The 21,088-nt window shown below is 43.5% G+C and overlaps 1 protein-coding gene across 1 annotated transcript in view; it reads left to right on the forward strand.

Moving 5' to 3' along the window:
* WWOX (WW domain containing oxidoreductase) overlaps positions 1-21,088 on the forward strand; it is a 956,041-nt gene that overhangs the window by 531,300 nt on the left and 403,653 nt on the right. The window lies entirely within an intron of this gene.

Below are 21,088 nucleotides of genomic sequence, written 5' to 3' on the forward strand. Positions count from 1 at the left end.
ATAAGGGGAAAAAAAATAGTATTTTTCCATAATGAAAAGCATGATTTTTTTTCCTTCCCAATATTCTATCTCCCGTTTCCCCTCCAGGTTTTATATGTATCATACTACTTTTTACATTTACCTTGTTAATTCCTAGGTCCTTTTTAAAAAAGTCTGTGTAGTGATAATAATCGTTACTACCGCATGGGGATGTTGGAGGCCAGATGTTATTTAGCTATCAAGCCGACCACATGTTCTCTGAGGGCTGGGGAGAGAACACAGAGCATTTCTCTTCTTTAGAAGCCCTACATGTTAAGTTCAGGGCAGTCTGAACCACTCCTTTTAGAAATATGTTCTGGGGGCGCCTGGGTGGCTCAGTCGTTAAGCGTCTGCCTTCGGCTCAGGTCATGATCCCAGAGTCCTGGGATTGAGCCCCACATCGGGCTCCCTGCTCTGCGGGGAGCCTGCTTCTCCCTCACCCTCTGCTTGCCTCTCTGCCTACTTGTGCTCTCCCTCTCTCTCTTAAAAAAAAAAAAAATGTTCTGTATGTACTTTGAAATCAGAAGGACCTGGGTTCAAAGCGTGATTCCACCATTCACTGGCTGCGTGATTTTAGAGAAAGAGCTTACTCTGCCCGAGCGCATTCTGAAATATTAAGTGGCCAATTGCATCCTCACAGAGATGCTCTGGGGGTTGATGAGAGAAGGTGTACCCAGTGTCAGGCACAGAGCAGGTGCTCCACAGATATTCCCTTCTCCTTTCTTACAAGTAGAGGCCCTACTTTCTGTCCCAGTGAATAAAGCATACTGAACAAATATGAACATCTGTATAGAAGCTGGAATATTTGCTATCACTATAATCCCAGTATACCCAACTGTATATACATGACTGACCTTTGGTGCTTGTTGTCCATTAAGGAGCTATTTATGTCAACTATTAAATTAGGATCCAGCCACTTTTTTCCTAGAAGGTGGCGCTTTGGATATTGTGTGTGTGTGTGTGTGTGTGTACATCAAGAAACTACAGTTTTTCTTTTAAAGATTTTATTTATTTATTTGAAGGAAGAGAGAGAGTGCACGAGCAGGGGGAGGGGCAGAGGAAGAAGTAGACTCCCCACTGGGCAGGGAGCCCGATGATGTGAGGCTTGATCCCAGAACCCTGAGATCATGACCTGAGCCAAGGCAGACGCTTAACCAGTCACCCAGGCACCCCAAGAAATTGCAGGTTTGGCCAATACTTTATCTTCCTTCCATGTGTTGATTAAGATGATGATTATACTTACTTTGGTCCTATCAAAATTTAGAATGATTCATTCATTTATTGATTCCACATCTACTGAGCAGCCCCTGCACGCCCAGACTTGCAAAAAAGATTGAGGAAGCAGCCTGTATGGGGCGCACTCCCTGTTTTTCCAGCAGAGGTGATGGACAAGGTGTGGGGACAAACGTATTGACCACAGCCTCTTGGAGGGGTCATGGCCACTGACTCCATAATCAGGCAGACTTGCAGTCCGGGGCCAGCTCTTGCCACTTCCTGCTTGTGTGGCATGACTTTGGGCAATTTTAGTCAGTCCTCTCGGGCTCAGTTTTCTCATCTGTACCATGGTGATGATCACAGGGTCTAACTCCTGGAGATGTCTGAGGGTCACATGAGAGAGAGAACATCTGAAGTGACTATGAAATAAATGGCATTGTCCCAGTGCCTGGCACGGAGGAGGAGGTACCAGTAAACAGTGGCAGACTTGCAGCCACCATCATATTTTATTTCACAGGACACGGTGAGAGCACAAAGCACGGAGGCATTCCAGTGGCTGTGGTGTGTGTCTGAGGGTGATGAGGGCCCACAAGTGGTCACTGTAGTGGAGAGACTAGCAGGAGTTGGAGGTGGAGGTTGGAACTGGAGCAAGATTTAAAGAAACTGTAGTCTTTTTCAACAATAAGCAGAGGGATAGCAACTGACACAAGGAAGCTGGGAATTGTGTGCATCTGGGTTAAACTAGATTCTGTCTGTAAGGACTAGGGGAGAGCAAGGAAAAGTCAAGGGAAAGCCGATCCACCGCCCCTTGTGCTGGTTAACGCAAGTGAAGAGCTGAGTGTCCTATGATTATCAAACATTCTTGATAGCTACAGGACATTTATTTTCTTCTTTGTTTGTTTGTTTATTTATTTATTTTTTGCATACATAAATTTTTTTATTCTTATGTTAATCCCCATACATTACATCATTAGTTTTAGATGAAGTGTTCAATGATTCATTGTTTGTGCATAACACCCAGTGCTCCATGCAGAATGTGCCCTCCTCAATACCCACCACCAGGCTAACCCATCCTCCCACCCCCCTCCCCTCTAGAACCCTCAGTTTGTTTTTCAGAGTCCATCATCTCTCATGGTTCGTCTACCCCTCCGATTTCCCCCGCTTCATTCTTCCCCTCCCGCTACCTTCTTCTTCTTCTTCTTTTTTTTTTCTTAACATATACTGCATTATTTGTTTCAGAGGTACAGATCTGAGATTCAACAGTCTTGCACAATTCACAGCGCTTACCAGAGCACATACCCTCCCCAGTGTCCATCACCCAGTCACCCCATCCTTCCCACCCCACCCCCCACTCCAGCAACCCTCAGTTTGTTTCCTGAGATTAAGAATTCCTCATATCAGTGAGATCATATGATACATGTCTTTCTCTGTTTGACTTATTTCACTCAGCATAATACCCTCCAGTTCCATCCACGTCGTTGCAAATGGCAAGATCTCATTCCTTTTGATGGCTGCATAATATTCCATTGTATATATATACCACATCTTCTTTATCCATTCATCTGTTGATGGACATCTTGGCTCTTTCCACAGTTTGGCTATGGTGGACATTGCTGCTATAAACATCGGGGTGCACGTACCCCTTCGGATCCCTACTTTTGTATCTTTGGGGTAAATACCCAGTAGTGCAATTGCTGGATCATATGGTAGCTCTATTTTCAACTTTTTGAGGAACCTCCATACAGTTTTCCAGAGTGGCTGCACCAGCTTGCATTCCCACCAACAGTGTAGGAGGGTTCCCCTTTCTCCGCATCCCCGCCAACATCTGTCATTTCCTGACTTGTTAGTTTTAGCCATTCTGACTGGTGTGAGGTGGTATCTCATTGAGGTTTTGATTTGGATTTCCCTGATGCCGAGCGATATTGAGCACTTTTTCATATGTCTGTTGGCCATTTGGATGTCTTCTTTGGAAAAATGTCTGTTCATGTCTTCTGCCCATTTCTTGATTGGATTCTTTGTTCTTTGGGTGTTGAGTTTGATGAGTTCTTTATAGATTTTGGATACTAGCCCTTTATCTGATATGTCATTTGCAAATATCTTCTCCCATTCTGTCGGTTGTCTTTTGGTTTTGTTGACTGTTTCCTTTGCTTTGCACAAGCTTTTTATCTTGATGAAGTCCCAATAGTTCATTTTTGCCCTTGCCTCCCTTGCCTTTGGTGATGTTTCTAGGAAGAAGTTGCTTCGGCTGAGGTCAAAGAGGTTGCTGCCTGTGTTCTCCTTTAGGATTTTGATGGACTCCTGTCTCACATTGAGGTCTTTCAACCATTTGGAGTCTATTTTTGTGTGTGGTGTAAGGAAATGGTCCAGTTTCATTCTTCTGCATGTGGCTATCCAATTTTCCCAACACCATTTGTTGAAGAGACTGTCTTTGTTCCATTGGACATTCTTTCCTGCTTTGTCAAAGATGAGTTGACCATAGAGTTGAGGGTCCATTTCTGGGCTCTCTATTCTGTTCCATTGATCTATGTGTCTGTTTTTGTGCCAGTACCATGCTGTCTTGATGATGACAGCTTTGTAATAGAGCTGGAAGTCCGGAATTGTGATGCCGCCGGCTTTGCTTTTCTTTTTCAACATTCCTCTGGCTATGCGGGGTCTTTTCTGGTTCCATACAAATTTTAGGATTATTTGTTCCATTTCTTTGAAAAAAGTGGATGGTATTTTGATGGGGATTGCATTGAATGTGTAGATTGCTCTAGGTACCATTGACATCTTCACAATATTTGTTCTTCCAATCCATGAGCACAGAACGTTTTTCCATTTCTTTGTGTCTTCCTCAATTTCTTTCATGAGTATTTTATAGTTTTCTGAGTACAGATCCTTTGTCTCTTTGGTTAGATTTATTCCTAGGTATCTTATGGTTTTGGGTGCAATTGTAAATGGGATCGACTCCTTAATTTCTCTTTCTTCTGTCTTGTTGTTGGTGTATAGGAATGCCACTGACTTCTGTGCATTGATTTTATATCCTGCCACTTGACTGAATTCCTGTATGAGTTCTAGCAGTTTTGGGGTGGAGTCTTTGGGGTTTTCCACATAAAGTATCATATCATCTGCAAAGAGTGAGAGTTTGACTTCTTCCTTGCCAATTTGGATGCCTTTGATTTCTTTTTGTTGTCTGATTGCTGTGGCTAGAACTTCCAATACTATGTTGAATAGCAGTGGTGATAGTGGACATCCCTGCCGCGTTCCTGACCTTAGGGGGAAAGCTCTCAGTTTTTCCCCATTGAGAATGATATTCGCTGTAGGTTTTTCATAGATGGCTTTTATGATATTGAGGTATGTACCCTCTATGCCTATACTCTGAAGAGTTTTGATCAAGAAAGGATGCTGTACTTTGTCAAATGCTTTTTCTGCATCTATTGAGAGGATCATATGATTCTTGTTCTTTCTTTTGTTAATGTATTGTATCACATTGATTGATTTGCGGATGTTGAACCAACCTTGCAGCCCAGGGATAAATCCCACTTGGTCATGGTGAATAATCCTTTTAATGTACTGTTGGATCCTATTGGCTAGTATTTTGGTGAGAATTTTTGCATCCATGTTCATCAGGGATATTGGTCTGTAATTCTCCTTTTTGATGGGGTCTTTGTCTGGTTTTGGGATCAAGGTAATGCTGGCCTCATAAAATGAGTTTGGAAGTTTTCCTTCCATTTCTATTTTTTGGAACAGTTTCAGAAGAATAGGTATTAATTCTTCTTGAAATGTTTGGTAGAATTCCCCTGGGAAGCCATCTGGCCCTGGGCTTTTGTTTGTTGGGAGATTTTTGATGACTGCTTCAATTTCCTTAGTTGTTATAGGTCTGTTCAGGTTTTCTATTTCTTCCTGGTTCAGTTTTGGTAGTTGATACATCTCTAGGAATGCCTCCATTTCTTCCAGGTTATCTAATTTGCTGGCATAGAGTTGCTCATAATACGTTCTTATAATTGTTTGTATTTCTTTGGTGTTGGTTGTGATCTCTCCTCTTTCATTCATGATTTTGTGGATTTGGGTCCTTTCTCTTTTCTTTTTGATAAGTCTGGCCAGGGGTTTATCAATCTTGTTAATTCTTTCAAAGAACCAGCTCCTAGTTTCGTTGATCTGTTCTACTGTTCTTTTAGTTTCTATTTCATTGATTTCTGCTCTGATCTTTATTATTTCTCTTCTCCTGCTGGGTTTAGGCTTTATTTGCTGTTCTTTCTCCAGCTCCTTTAGGTGTAGGGTTAGGTTGTGTACTTGAGACCTTTCTTGTTTCTTGAGAAAGGCTTGTATTGCTCTATACTTTCCTCTTAGGACTGCCTTTGCTGCGTCCCAAAGATTTTGAATAGTTGTGTTTTCATTTTCATTGGTTTCCATGTATTTTTTTTAATTCTTCTTTAATTTCCTGGTTGACCCATTCATTCTTCAGTAGGATGCTCTTTAGCCTCCATGTATTTGAGTTCTTTCCAACTTTCCTCTTGTGATTGAGTTCTACTTTCAAAGCATTGTGGTCTGAAAATAGGCAGGGAATGACCCCAGTCCTTTAGTAGTGGTTGAGACCTGATTTATGACCTAGGATGTGATCGATTCTGGAGAATGTTCCATGGGCACTAGCGAAGAATGTGTATTCCGTTGCTTTGGGATGGAATGTTCTGAATATGTCTGTGAAGTCCATTTGGTCCAGTGTGTCATTTAAAGTCTTTATTTCCTTGTTGATCTTTTGCTTAGACGATCTGTCCATTTCAGTGAGGGGGGTGTTAAAGTCCCCCAGTATTATTGTATTGTTGTCGATGTGTTTCTTTGCTTTTGTTATTAATTGGCTTATATAATTGGCTGCTCCCATGTTAGGGGCATAGATATTTACAATTGTTAGATCTTCTTGTTGGATAGATCCTTTAAGTATGATATAGTGTCCTTCCTCATCTCTTATTACAGTCTTTGGTTTAAAATCTAATTTGTCTGATATAAGGATTGCCACCCCAGCTTTCTTTTGGTGTCCATTAGCATGGGAAATGGTTTTCCACCCCCTCACTTTCAATCTGGGTCTGTCTTTGGGTCGAAAATGAGTCTCTTGCAGACAGCATATCGATGGGTCTTGTTTTTTAATCCAGTCTGATAGCCTGTGTCTTTTGATTGGGGCATTGAGCCCATTTACATTCAGGGTAACTATTGAAAGATAGGAATTTAGTGCCATTGTATTGCCTGTAAGGTGACTGTTATCGTATATTGTCTGTGTTCCTTTCTGGTCTATGTTGCCTTTAGGCTCTCTCTTTGCTTAGAGGACCCCTTTCAAGATTTCCTGTAGGGCTGGTTTTGTGTTTGCAAATTCCTTTAGTTTTTGTTTGTCCTGGAAGCTTTTTATCTCTCCTTCTATTTTCAATGACAGCCTAGCTGGATATAGTATTCTTGGCTGTATATTTTTCTCATTTAGTGCTCTGAATATATCCTGCCAGTCCTTTCTGGCCTGCCAGGTCTCTGTGGATAGGTCTGTTGCCAATCTAATGTTTCTACCCTTGTAGGTTACATATCTCTTCTCCCGAGCTGCTTTCAGGATTTTCTCTTTGTCTATGAGACTCGTAAGTTTTACTATTAGATGTCGGGGTGTTGACCTATTTTTATTGATTTTGAGAGGGGTTCTCTGTGCTTCCTGGATTTTCATGCCTGTTTCCTTCCCCAAATTAGGGAAGTTCTCTGCTATAATTTGCTCCATTATACCTTCTGCCCCTCTCTCTCTTTCTTCTTCTTCTGGGATCCCAATTATTCTAATGTTGTTTCATCTTATGGTATCGCTTATCTCTCGAATTCTGCCCTCGTGATCCAGTAGTTGTTTATCTCTCTTTTTCTCAGCTTCTTTATTTTCCATCATTTCATCTTCTATATTACTGATTCTCTCTTCTGCCTCATTTATTCTAGCAGTTAGCGCCCCCATTTTTGATTGCACCTCATTAATAGCCTTTTTGATTTCTACTTGGTTGGATTTTAGTTCTTTTACTTCTCCAGAAAGGGTTTCTCTAATAACTTCCATATTTTTTTCAAGCCCAGCTAGTATCTTTAAAGTGATGATTCTGAACTCTAGATCTGATATCGTACTAATGTCCGTATTGAGTAGGTCCCTGGCAGTCGGTACTACCTCTTGTTCTTTTTGTTGAGGTGATTTTTTCCGTCTTGTCATTTTGTGCAGAGGAGAATAGATGAATGAGAGAACAAAATGCTAGCAGAGTAACAACGTCCCCAGAAAATATACTCTAAACAAATCAGAAAAAACCTGAAGCAGTGGGAAAAGAAAGGGAAAGAGAGAAAAAAGAAAAAGAAAAAAAAGAAAAAGATAAAGATAAAAACAAAAACAAACTAAACAAAACAACAACAACAAAAAAACCAGAATGTGATCAAATATGATCAGGCTGGTATATAGATCAGTGCCACACACTAGGTTTGGGGTGTATTTTGGTCTTTTAGAAGAAAGTGCCTCCCAAAAGTTTAAAGAAAGAAAAACTTATATATGTACAAAAATAAGGGTTGATATGATGAAGGGATGGAATATGACTGTAAAGATGGAAATTATAAAAAATTTTATAAAAGGAATTGATAAGAAGTTGTTTGAAAAAAGAAAGAAGAGGATTTAAAAAAAGAAAAAAAAAGGGAGAGGATGTGATCAGGCAGGGGAATAGAAAACACCATATACTAGAGATTTAGGGTATATTTTGATCTGTTAGAAGAAACTATCTCAAAATTTTAAAGAGAGAACAACTTATATATATAAGCCAAAAACACGGGTAACTACTATGAAGGGATAGAATATGACTCTAAAAATGAAAAATAAAATTTTTTTTTTTTTAAAAAGGGATTGATCAGATGTTGGTTGAAAAAGGGAAAAAGAAAAATTCAAAAAGAAAAAAAAAAGAAAAAAAGACAGTTAAAAAAAAATTAACTTTGAAAGACTACAGAATCATGGTAAAAAAACCATGAATTCTATGTGCAGTAGTCCCCTAGAGCTGGAGTTCTGCCGTTCTCATTGATCGGTAAACTTGGTCTTGGCTGGCTGTTCTCGCTGATCTTCTGGGGAGGGGCCTGTTGCCGTGGTTTCCAAATGTCTTTGCCGGAGGCAGAATTGCCCCGCCCTTGCCCCCTCCCAGCTAAGTAATCTGCTCAGGTTTGCTCTCCGGGGCTTTTGTTCCCTGCGAGCTTTCCGTACAGCTTTGGAGGCGGAGAGTGAAAATGGCGGCCTCCCAATCTCCGCCGCGGAGGAGCCGAGATCTCGGGGCCCCGCTTCTCAGTGAGCCCCCAGAGAAAAGCCGTCAGTCACTCCCGTCTCCACGGTCTCCGGCCGCACTTCGTGCTCACCCGGCCTGTGACCGCGTGTTTCTATCTCTGGCACCCGACCCCGGGTGGAGTCTCCAAACCCAGCAGATCCCTGCGGTGCACTCCCGCGTGGCTCCTCCCAGGGGAGGAAGGTGAGTCTCCCCGGATCTGCCGCTTGTTGGGTCCCTGCTGGAGGAGCAGGGGCCCGACTGTGCCGCGGATCACGGTTTATGGCCACCCCGAGCTGAGAGCCCGCGCCTGGGCTCCGCCTCTGCAGCCGGCTTCCCTGCTCCGATACCTGGGAGCTCTGCCACACTGGGGCACCCCCGGTCTTTCTGTGACCCCGAGGGTCCTGAGACCACACTGTCCCGGAGGGTTCCACCCCCCGCTTAGCCACCAGAGTGACGTCCCTCAGTGGAGCCGACTTTTAAAAGTTCCGATTTTTTGCTCCGCGGCTCTATCACTTGCCAGAAGCGGCCGACGGAGGCCCCTCCCCCGCCGTCTCTCCTCCCGAATATCGCCTCGGATTCACTTCTCCGCACGTCCTACCTTCCAGAAAGTGGTCGCTTTTCTGATGAGAAAGTTGTTGCTCTTCTTTTCTTCGATCTCCTTTTGAGTTTGTAGGTGTTCAGAATGGTTTGATCCCTATCCAGCTGAATTCCTGAGACCAGACGAAATCCAGGTCTCCTACTCCTCCGCCATCTTGCTCCGCCCCCCCTCTTTGTTTATTTTTAAGTAGGCTCCAAGCACACCCAATGTGGAGCTTAAACTCAGGACCCTCAGATCAAGAGTCACACGCTCTACCAACTGAGCCAGCCAAGTGCCCCTTAATGTCTTCTTTATGTTTCAAGTTCACTCTACAGCAGTGGTTCTCAACGCGGGCAACATGTTAGAATCACCTGGGAAGATTTTAAACAACCCAGCGCCATAAAACATAGAAGCAAGAAAGCTTTGGGTATCTTTTCTCATTTCCCATTTCTTTCCCGTATTTGTCAGTATGGGCTTTGCTAAAACTCTTTCCCCCATGTGGTGTGAGGCAGGAGAGGTAAGGGTGACTGTAGGAAGCCCGGATTGCGCCATGCTGTCGTTATAAATGAACATAAACCAGAAGATAAATCTGTTTCCTTGTTCTTCTCTGCACATTTCCCTCCTTCCATCTTACTCTTTCCTGCTTTTCCTAGACCTTCTACCTCCAGCCAGCATCCCCTGGTCTGTCTCTCAGGGATTCTTAGTAATGTACACAACATCTCTACTAATCTGGCCATAGGCACTCCCTCTGGGATCACTCATGACAGTTACTTACTGCTTTTCTATCTCTGCCAAGGTCAAAAATGGGATTTGCTCTTTGTTCCTTGTATCAGAGTAAGCTAGTTGATGTAACAGAAAACTCCAAAGTTTCAGTGTTTTCACATTTAATCCTTAATATAATAGGGGTTTCTTTATAGTTGTGGTCATAGTCTATTGTGGGTTATTCAGAGACCTGGATTTTATCTCTCTAGGAGTTTCACCACCCACCCCCCTAGGATCCTGCAAGGGACCCTTTCATCCAGGCTCAGCAGAAGAGGAAGGAGAGGAAATGTAGAAGCATGGGGGTTGTTCTGTGGGCCAAGCCTGGAAGTAGCATACCTCATGTCTATCCGCATTCCACTGGCAAGAACTGAGGATGTCCAAAAAGGAAATGGGCTTAGCAAAGATCTAACCTGTCTTGGCCACATCCCCCTGTTCTGGAACACACCTCTTCATTTATAATCTGGAATTAAATCCTTAGAGAGTGCCTGCCACAGACCAGGCGCTCTTCTTGGGGCTCTGGTTACCAGCAATGAACAAAGTCCCGATTGAGAAAACACATCCCGATTGGATTCTATTATCTCTGCAGTAACTTGCAGCTTAGCTTTTCCTGTGTTCTCTGAAAACAAGAGAGTTTTCAGAGACATAACTTTTGGCAACAGCTCTTGAGAGTGATCTTTCTTTCCTTCATTCATGCCCCTCCTTCTTCCAGAAGAAGTTAAAGCAAAGAGTTTTTAACATGTTGTACCCACGATGAGCATCGTCTCTATAACAGTTTATCGGAGTTATCAGCATGTCCTTACGTTATTCAGTGGGGCGGGTCAAAGCCCCTTGGTTTTGGGAATTTGGACAAGCAGATGCACTCATGTGAAGTCCCCTGGAGAAATGATGAACATCCCCGGAGGTGGGAAAGCATTTCCATGCAGTTTCCCCATTGGCTTACTTCGAAATCATCTCATTGCCCTTGGGATTGAAAACCACATTCTGTAAGCTCTGAATAAATATGACACAACCATTTCTTGCCCCCTCAAGGAGACATTTTCTGAGGAGCAATGAAAATGATTTGATGAGCTTTTATGTGTGTATGGAATTTTCCAGATGTATCTCACCCCCCTTTCTTTCCCCTAAGAGTTTCTCAAGGGTAATGGTGTGTTTTCTTTGTTTCCTTTTGCATCTCAGGAGGCTGAGCACCCTTTGAAAAGCCTGAGCACATAGTACGTGGTCTACAGGTGCTTTCTGTCCTGTATGGGTCTCCCAGGGCTGTCCTAGTATAATGTACCACAAACTAGGCAGCTTAAAACAGCAGAAATGCACCCGCTCTGAGTTCTGAAGCCTAGCAGTCCTGAATCGAGGTGTTGTCATGGGCCTGCTCTCTGTGAAGGCTCTCAGAGAGAGCCTGTTCCATGCCTTTCTCAGCTTCTGGTGTTGCTGGAAGTCCTGGTGTTCCTCAGCTTAGAGATGTATTAATTCAGTCTCTGCCCCGGTCGTTTCATGGCCGTATCCTTGTGGGTCTCTGTCTTTTATCCTCTTTTGATAAGGACACCAGTCTTTGGATTAGAACCCACTCTGCTCCAGTATGATATCATCTTAACTTGATCATCTGCAAAGCCCTTATTTCCAAATAAGGTCATGTTTACAGATAGCGGGAATCAGGACTTCAGTGTATCATTTGGGGTGACACAATTCAGCCGCAATATGCAGCACCCATCTCAGGGAAGCACCTCGCCTTGTGAGCCTTTTAGTACCGATAGTTCACACCGTACCTGAGCTCACGCATGTCTGATGGATGAAGGCATGGAGGAGCAAATGAACAAGTGAATAAAGAGACAAGGTGGCTGGAGGTTTGGGGAAGGCTTCATCGAGGACATGGCAGAGTTTCACAAAGATCAGGGCATGACCCCATCATTCCTGGGCCTGAATCTCTCTGCTCAGTATGTTTGGCATCATCTCATCCTTGGACAGGATACCCAACATGGCCACGGCTGATCGTGCCTCATCTGAAAGATGGAGCCAGTAATATCAATGACACGATGCGTGTAGAGCACTTAATGCGGTGCCTAGAGCCCACTGGTTTACACAGACACTCCCATCTTTCCTCCAACGCAGTATCTCAGTTTTACGCCAGAGTCGGGTTCTGCTACTAGCACCTGGGCATGGGTTAACTCTGGTGTGAGCCCTTGAGGAACACACTGTCCTGGGGGCACCTAGAGTTAGTGTCAGAGCCAGTTCAGGCTCTGTCTGTCCCCTGACGGCCACCATGAGACAACATGGCCCCTGGGGCTCCTTGGACTTCTGATTATCTGGAAACTTCCAGCAGTCTTTTCTTTTGTCTTCTGTTTTTGTTGCTAACACTGCACCCTTGTTGCCTCCCCTCCCCACCCATTCTTAGCTTTGTTAGTTAGTTCTGTCAAGACTAGTGCATTAACAGAGGGCTTCATTAAGGGGATCTGTTATTCTCTTTTGTATTTTATTCTGATTTTGAGCTCTTCGACGGAGGGATGAAGCGAGGGAAGAGCAGACCCTAGGGTTTGCGGCTCTTCTGTGCCAAGCGCTCCCCACGTCAGATCATTACCTGCACTAACTCCTGGGCAAAACTCCTTGGCAGGCTGGTCTCCAGAAGAGCTGCACGCAGGGAGATGGGAGACACACCAGCCTTGGTTTCCCCACAGCTGCCAACACAGCCTTCGTGGGAAAATAGAGGTTGCATTAGATATGCAGGTCTTTCTCATGGCTGCCTGGTCAGTCTGCTTCGTTTTGTCATTAAACACGTAGGTGCATTAAGGAAATGTAATGAGGAACTATAGGAAAGAGCTGTTTGCTTTTGCAGTCTTAGTAAAAAACAGTTGGAGTGCCCAACAAGAGTGTAATAAAAGTGGGGGAAAATAGGGAGATCAAGGGAAGGTAGCATAAGAGTCGGAAACACAACACTAAGTCAAGACCAAGGCTAGTTCATAAAATTTGTGTCAGAAGGGCCTGTAAACCAGGGAGAGGGGAACTCTGAGCTTCCTAGCAGGGTACACAAAGAGGGAAACAGGATCACTTACCTAGTTCCTAGTTATTTCTAGAACCAAGCCCCGAGACAAATCTACTTCAGGTTCCCATAGTGGACATTTATGAAAGGAATGGACAGGTGCTCCTATGTGAATTCTTAGTTTCTCTTTGCCCTTTGCTCCCAGACTCTGTCTTTGCTAACCCTCCACTGATATGGAATGGGTGGTTCTTTAGCTGGATTGAAGTTCCCTTTCTTATGATCATAATTTGATACACAGTATTGCTTTTTGTTCCTTTTGAGGGATGGTGGCTAAACTGATGGAGAATGGGGGCCAGCCAAGCCAGTTACTTGTGTAAATAAGATCTTAGGCCCTAGATTCTGTGCACCAGGGGATGCTATGGTTCTATCTCCCTACTGTTGTGGTAGTTACATGGGGCCATGAAGAGCTAGTCTAGAATAGCTTTGGTAGAAACCAAAGACCCTGTTTTTCCATCTGTAAAATGAGGGTGAGGGAGTGTGGACCTACTGGTTAGGCCAGTCTGAGTGTAGTGGAGGGCATTCGTGGTTTTAGTCTTCCTGGCGTGCTTTCCCCTTCTTGTCCTAAGACCAGCGTCTTCACTTGGGAATTTGTTTCCCTCTTACTTCAACTAGGCCACGTGGCCACAGGCTCTCAGCCACGGATGTGGGTGTTTGACTCAAGAGAGACCCCTCAGTGCGTCCATGGGATATGGACAGCGAGGCTCATCAGAAGCACCTTTGTACCTCTGGTCCTGGAGATGTAAAGACATCACCCCGGAGCTGCCAGGGGACACATTTCTCATCCCTCCACAATCCTGCAGAATGCAGAGATGAGAGAGATGGGGGTGGGGGGGCAAACAAGACCTGAGTCCAGGTGCCAGTCCCTGGGGGTCCCTGGGGCTGCTCTTCTAGTTTCTGACCTGTTTCCTGCAATTCTGTGCACTCTCCTATATCTTTCCCATAATTTTTTTCTTTTTTTTCTTTGCTTCTGCCAAATGTCTCTCACTAGCAGTGGAAAGAGTCCTGGCTACTAGTATTGCTATGTGGAGAGGACTTTGAACTTGGGACAGGACGCAGGGGGAAACAGCAGTCACTCCTGTATGGCTATCTGGTGATGAGACAAGGAAGGGTAGAGTGTGCGTCCTACTGTGCGCCCGCCTTGGTCTGCATCAGAGCTTCCCAAACACACTAGTCTCAGGACTCAGGACTCTTAAAAATTATCTAAGACCCCAAAGAACTTTTGCTTATGTGGATTATATCTGTTGTTACTTGTCATATTAGCAATTAAAATAGAAAATAATTACGTTGTTATTTATTCTTTTAAAAATCATGAATAACATTTTTATGAAAAGTAGTACCTTTTCAAACAAAGAGTGAGAAGAGTAGCAACGTTATATATTTCTGCAAATCTCCTTAATACTTGGCTTTATAGAAAACAGCCATACTCTCACATCTGCTTTTGCATTCAGTCTATTGTGATATCACATGGCATGTGGCCTCTGGAAAACTCTTTTTCTACTTGTAAGAAAAAAAAAAAATCAGTGAGATAACATCTTAGCATTGCTATGAAAAGAGTTCTGACCTCACAGAGCCTCTGATAGGTTCCCTGGGCCACACTTTGAGAATTGCTGGTCTACATGGTCTCCGGAGTCTTCCAGCTTTTTACTCTCTCCATTTCCAAGAGGGAAAATAACCTTCCTTTTGTAGAGAACTCCATGCCAGTGCGTCCCCATCTAGACTCATCTGCTGATAGGCTGTGGGGCCTTAAATCTGCCACTTGAAACTTCTTGTATCCTAGTTTCCTGTTTGTAACATGGAAGTCACAGAAGAACAGAAATGGTGCATGGGTCACCTCACTTAGTCCTCCTCAAGCACAGGGAGGCAGGGGCTATGATGGTCTCTGTTTCATAAACGGGGAAAATTTGGCTCACGAAGAATGTGTGGATTGCATGGTGGCTCCGCAAAAAGATACATCCATGTCCTCAATTCCTGGAACCTGTGAATGTGCCTTTATTTGGAAAAAGGGACTTTGCAGATGTAATCAAGTGAATGATCTTGAAAGGAGGAGATAGTCCTGGATTATCCAGGTGAGCCCTAAATGCAAGGACAAGTGTCCTTGTCAGAAAAAGGCGGGGGGGAGACTTGAGAGAAGAGGAGGAAGAGGAGGCCAGGTGACCACTAGGCAGGGAGGGAGTGATGTGGCCACAAGTTTAGGACTGGAGCCACCCAGCCCCAGCTGAAAGAGGCAGGGGCGGATCTTCTCCTAAAGGCTTTGCAGGAACACAGCCCTGATGACGCTTTCATTTTGGACTCCTGGCTTCCAGAACTGTGAGAGAGTAAATTTCTGTTGTTTGAAGCCACGCAGTTGTGGTTCTTGGTTATAGCAGCCCCGGGAAACTCATACATACGGAGGCTAGAGACTATGTTCAAAGCCACTCAGCTGCTGAGGGTCAGTGCAGGATCTGAACCCAGGGTTTGGACTCTGGAGCCTGCTGTGCAGTGTGTCTCCCCTGATTGTAAAACTGCGGTGGTGCCAAACCCACAGGGCTCCTGTAGGTCTGAACAAGCCTGTGAATGGAAACATGGAGGGCAATGCCAGACCCAGACCCAGTCAAGTCACAGCTCCCCCCTTACTAATCCTGTGAGACTTGTAGGTCGCCAGCCTCGTGGTCGGACATTCCGCTACTTCTGATGTTTCCATGTGATAAACAACGTAGTGACTTTAGGATGCCTACATTTTGTCTGGTTTTTTAACTCCTTACCATAAATTCTTGAGGAATTCTTGGCATTGGGGGACTTGAACTACTTGGGCCAAGAATATAAAGTTGTTTTGTTTTGTTTTTTGGGCCCTGGTTACGTATGGTCAAATTGCTTACCGAGAAGTATGTATGTCAGGATGATTTTAATGACAAGCCTAGCACTTCGAGTCCATTCCTCCCTCCCTGCCTTCCCTCTCCTCCCTGCTCTCCTCTCCTCCTTCCTTCCACCATTGTCTTGTAATCCATGTGCTGACCGTGATAAGCACACCGACTCCATAACTAAGATTTTCTTAGGACTCATTCACGTGAGTCCAAGAGAAAGAAATCTTTAGGAAAAGAACACAAACAGTCTTCTCTTTGGCTTATCATATAGGATGTGGGAAGCATGCTCCATTAGAGAACCGCCAGGAATTCATGAATCCTGGGAACTCAGTAACCACAGGAGATACAGAAACTGGGCAGTGATTACAAAATTCCGGTCGCTCTGTTTGTTCCCCTGCAATACCAGATTATCATCATTAATTAAGTCCCCAACTTCCAATATCAGAGCAGCTGCAGAGCGGTTGATGCTGCTGCCCCTGTAGCATCCAGCACGTGGTGTTTGGGGTTATTTTAAGAAAATGTTGAAATTATTTGCCATCATTGGTAGGAAGTTGCTTGGTTTTAATTTTTTTTTTTCCTTGTTAATGAATCTAGCTTGACTGAGCTGAATAAGCCCCAGGAGTACCTACTGTCTCTTTGCATGCAGCTCTTCCGTTGGCTGATATTTTATTGCCTATACTCATTAGAGGCAGGGCCCGACTCTCGACATGGCGGCATTGCGGGTCCCACGGCACAGCTGAGGTTAGAACTTAGAGCACGCTCTCATTAAGGCGCCAGGTGCTCTACTTCTTAAGGTACAGACAGCTCAATGATTTCCAGACCTTTTTATAGAATGTGTGACTTCAAAGATGCATGCTGATGCTGTGTCTCCTCGGGACATCTTCCTGGCACTGATTCCTTTGAACATCCATGGTCTCAACATAGACTTGTTACAAGGAAGAAGAACATAAATCTGTTCTTTCTGTTTTCAGTCTGTCAGTTCCTACTTTCTTTCTCTCACCCTTGGCTTTCTCTTTCTCACCTACTTTTCCTTCTCATTTCTTTGGGTTTTTTGGTTGTGAAGAATCAATACCTTGAAACCAAGAAGAGGCAGCATAAAGCCCTCCAACTTGGCACTCAGGTAATAATGCATCTGGTTAAGGACCATGATGATCACTGTTGGGCAGGATGTTTGTAAGAAGAGGGAGATAAAGCCGGGGTAGAGGCAGTTTTCCTGTTATTAAATCTCTGTTCTGGCTGTTTGCAAATTCTTTGACATTGTCCCAGTGAAAGGTAGAGCCTAATCCTATCCTCCCATCCTTGAGTCTGGGCTACCCTTATGGACTCGCTTCCATCTATTTAGAATGTGGTACAAGGGACATTGTGGGGCTTCTGATATTAGGTGGTAAAAGATGATATCGCTTCCATCTGGGTCTGTCTCACTCATGGGATGCTTACCCTTGGAAACTGGCTGCCATGCTAAGGAAGATCCATCTAGCTCACGTGGAGATCACACAGAGAGGCCCCCATGGGAAGGAACTGAGGCCCCATCAACCATCAGACATGAAGGGAATGACCAAGCCTTCAGATGAGTCCACCTTCCAAATGTCAACTGTCCCTTTGGTGCCCTGTTCAAATTCCTGACTCACAGAATGCATGAACAGAGTAAGTGGTTGTCTTACACCTCTAAGTTTTGGGATAATTTGATGCAAAGATTTAATACCTAGAATACGCTCTCATCAATATTCTTAGCCAATTTTTTTTATCAGAAATTAAACCTTTATACTTAATTAACCACCCGGATATCATATGGGCATATCTGACTTTAAGGAACTTTGACTCAAATCCTTTAGTTAATTTAAATAAAATAGAAGTAAATCAATGGAAATTAGTTTAGATACTCCTGAGCTGGCCTATTTCCCTATGGCTTTTGAATCTATGGCAGGTAGAAGTAATTGTTTCTGTAATTCTTAGCAAGGGCTTAGGAGCTGCCTCCATTAGGTTTGACCCCCTCCCTTCTTGAGAAGTAGCATGATGTTTTAGCAAGAATCAAGAGATGGTGTTGATTTTGTGTCATTATGAACTTGAATTGATAGCTATTCATTTTCTTCCCATCTTTTCTTGCTAGACTTTTCAGGACCGGTTTCTTTACCCAGCCCCCCCCCCCCTTTTTTTAAGTTTTCACATATTAATAATGTAAAATAGTGTTTCCCAAGCTTCATTTTTATCCCCCCTTCACAGTGGTTGACCTGTTTGCTCATCTGTTGTATTTTTTGGTTTTAACTTATCTTTATATATACTTAGATTATTATGTGAAGCTATTGATAAAGAAAATTTTATATTCCTAATGTAAATGGAAGAGTGATGTCATTTGTCATAAACACAAAATATTCATAAAAATAAATATAAAGGAGACAAAACAGTGGTATTAAATTCTAGCTAGATGCTTATGATTGCCAGTGACTCTGAAACTGAAGTGCTAGGCATTAAAGATGCACCAAAATGAGACTCTTGTTGTTTTTTATGTTAAGTACAAGGATCGTAAAAGAATTGAAAAGGGTATTTTTTCCCTTCCATGTATGTCTCAGGAGTATAGTCTCAGGAGACTTAAATTTACCTTCAACATTTGTATTCCTGTTTTGCCCATAACACCTTTCCCATAATATTCCTAATCAGAATTTCATAAATATTTGTTGTGTTAATGAACCTATTTGTCTTTTGCATTCCTAAGGGGCTGTTGGCTGACATTTCTAGCAAATGTAGTCATCTCTATACCTATTTGGGAAATATGTAAGGTCCTTGAGATAGCTGAGCTTGAGGGCAGAGCTGGTTTATATGTAACTAAGGCTGTGATGATTAATTTTACATGTCAGTCTGACTGAGCATGGGGTGCTCAGCTCTTTGGCCAAAAAGTATTCTGCGTGTGTCTGTGAGGGTGTTTTGGGATGAGATTAACATTTGAATCTGTGGACTGAATAAATTAGATTGCCCTCTCTAATGTGGGTGGGTCTCATCTAATCAGCTGAGGGCCTGCACGAAAGGCTGACTCTCTCAGGAGTAAGAGAGAACTCCTCCTGCCTGAGTTCCTCGAGGTGGACATTGGTCTTTTTCCTGCCTCTGGACTCAGACTGAAACATCAGCTCTTCTTGAGCCTCAAGCCTGCCTGCTTTCAGACTGGAATTTACGCCATTGGTTTTCTAGCTTGCCAACTGTAGATTTGGGGACTTCGCAGCCTGCATAATCACATGAGCCAATTTCGAATAGTTTATATTTATATATATATATATTATTTATATATATTATTATATATATAATATATAATTTACAATTAGGAACAAGGAATTATATATATAATTATAACAAGGAAAAAATTTTATAATTCATAATATATAATTATATAATATATAATTTATTATATATATTTATTATATATAATAAATATTATGTACATAATATATACATATACTATGTATATAATATATATGTGTGTGTGTGTATATATATATATATATGTGTATATATGTATATATATGTATATATATATATATATATATATATCTCCCTCCTATTGATTCTGCTTCTCTGCTGAACCCTGACTAATACAGAGGCAATATCCTGCTTTGAGGTGCTTTGATTCTAGGAGTCATTCCGATGTTAACTATAAACATTCCAATTTTACGCTCAGCCATATGGTTCTTCAGAGAACATATTTAGTAGGGTCTGCAGCCAGGGACCTGCTTTATACTTGAGGAGAGAGCAGGCAGTGGCTCTTTCCTTAGCACCTTCATCTTCTCATGGAGTCGTCCTGCCTGCCTCAGCTTTTGCAGTACATGCCCTGTGCACCGCTCCTGTCCTGTTACGGCACCAGTGGTCTCAGACTTCACAGAATGTTAGCAGACTGAAGCCCGGTTCCCCACCTGCTGGGCTTCAGGTGCCCTGTCTGTTCCAGGTCTTGTGAATCACAGGATGCTCCATACGCTGCAGAATCCATGCACAACTGGACCAGGGATCTGAACACATTTGTCTACCTCTAAGTCCTGTACCCATTTGATCTTTTCCTCTTACCTCTTAGAAGATGGACCCTCTCAATTTACCTGTCAAGCACCTGGTAATCAAGAGCTTATGGCTTTTATTGATTTGGGGTTTTTTTTTGAACACTCGTAGCTTGAGTCACCCAGAAGTAGAGCCTGAGACAAGGATTTGGTTGCCTATACTTGATAGAGGGAGTGTTCTCAGAGGTAATGGGTGAGGAAAACAAAGTAGGAGAGGGGAAAGGAGTCAAGAGAAGATATGACCTCTAGTGACATCTACCTTTGTCCTAAGGCTTAGGGGGCTCTGGAATGTAAAGTGCACCTTAAAGCTGCTCCACCTAGAGACCGGAGGGCCAGGCTATGAACCCCCATATCACAAAGTCATAGCCCATCCCCTGGTAGGGGCCTCACCTTCCCAGGTGTTTTCAGTGAGGCGAGCAAAGACATTGGCCAGGGATACTTCTCCAGAGAAGATCACAGCACTGGGAGATGGTACAGTGGCTGATGAAATATGATGTGACCGGGGCACCAACATCTGCTTCCCCCTTCTGGTTGTTCCCCTTTGCTCTCTCCTCAGCCGTCTTTGGTGCCTTCTATTTTCGTACACAAAAATGGACATGTACTCAAATTTATGATTATCCATAGCTCTCAATGTTTTTCATATATCTATTGTGCGTTTTATTATTGCCTTAGTCACCGAGGCCCATAAAACAGATTCGAAAGCAGAGACTAGATTTGCAGAGTGACGAGTAGAGGCCTCGATGTAATTAAATTTACTGGATTCTGTTGGAAGAGAAAAAGGTATAAAACTCTAGGTATCATAGATGATTGCCCGCTCCTTTGCTGACTCCCTTTGTTTTTCCTCACCGCACTTGCGTCTTACAGAGGCTGGTACAGAGCGTTTGCAGAAGAGACGCCTGTGAGACCCTGGGGCGCATCCTAGGTGGGCTGTCTTCAGGTCACCCTTTCCCCTCACCTGTCCCTCCCCCAGACCTCGCGTTCCCAGTCAGTCGGTTCCTTTTATCAGTATTTATTGCTTTTAATCCATCTCCCCCATCCCAGGAGAAAGTCGCTAACGTGATTCTGCGAGTTCTAATGTAGCAGGGACCTCACTGTCAGAGCCATGCTGGGTTGTGTGGCCTTAAGCAACTCCAGGTGGGCTCCTAAGTGGTAGCTGCCAACTGCCAGAAAGCTAGAGGTTCAGATTACGTCTTTCTGAAAAACAGTTCTATTAGGGAAAAGTGACATTTTTAAGCCCTCGTGTGTGTCGGACCCATAAAAGTTCAGAAAGTTGTAGAGAGGAGAGTGCAGCCTTTTCAAGCTTCCAGAAGCTCCTAGAGGTGAGAAGATAAGTGTCCTCCTTCCTGATATTA

Source organism: Neomonachus schauinslandi, chromosome 16 (assembly GCF_002201575.2).
Source record: "Neomonachus schauinslandi chromosome 16, ASM220157v2, whole genome shotgun sequence".
Taxonomy (NCBI): domain Eukaryota; kingdom Metazoa; phylum Chordata; class Mammalia; order Carnivora; family Phocidae; genus Neomonachus; species Neomonachus schauinslandi.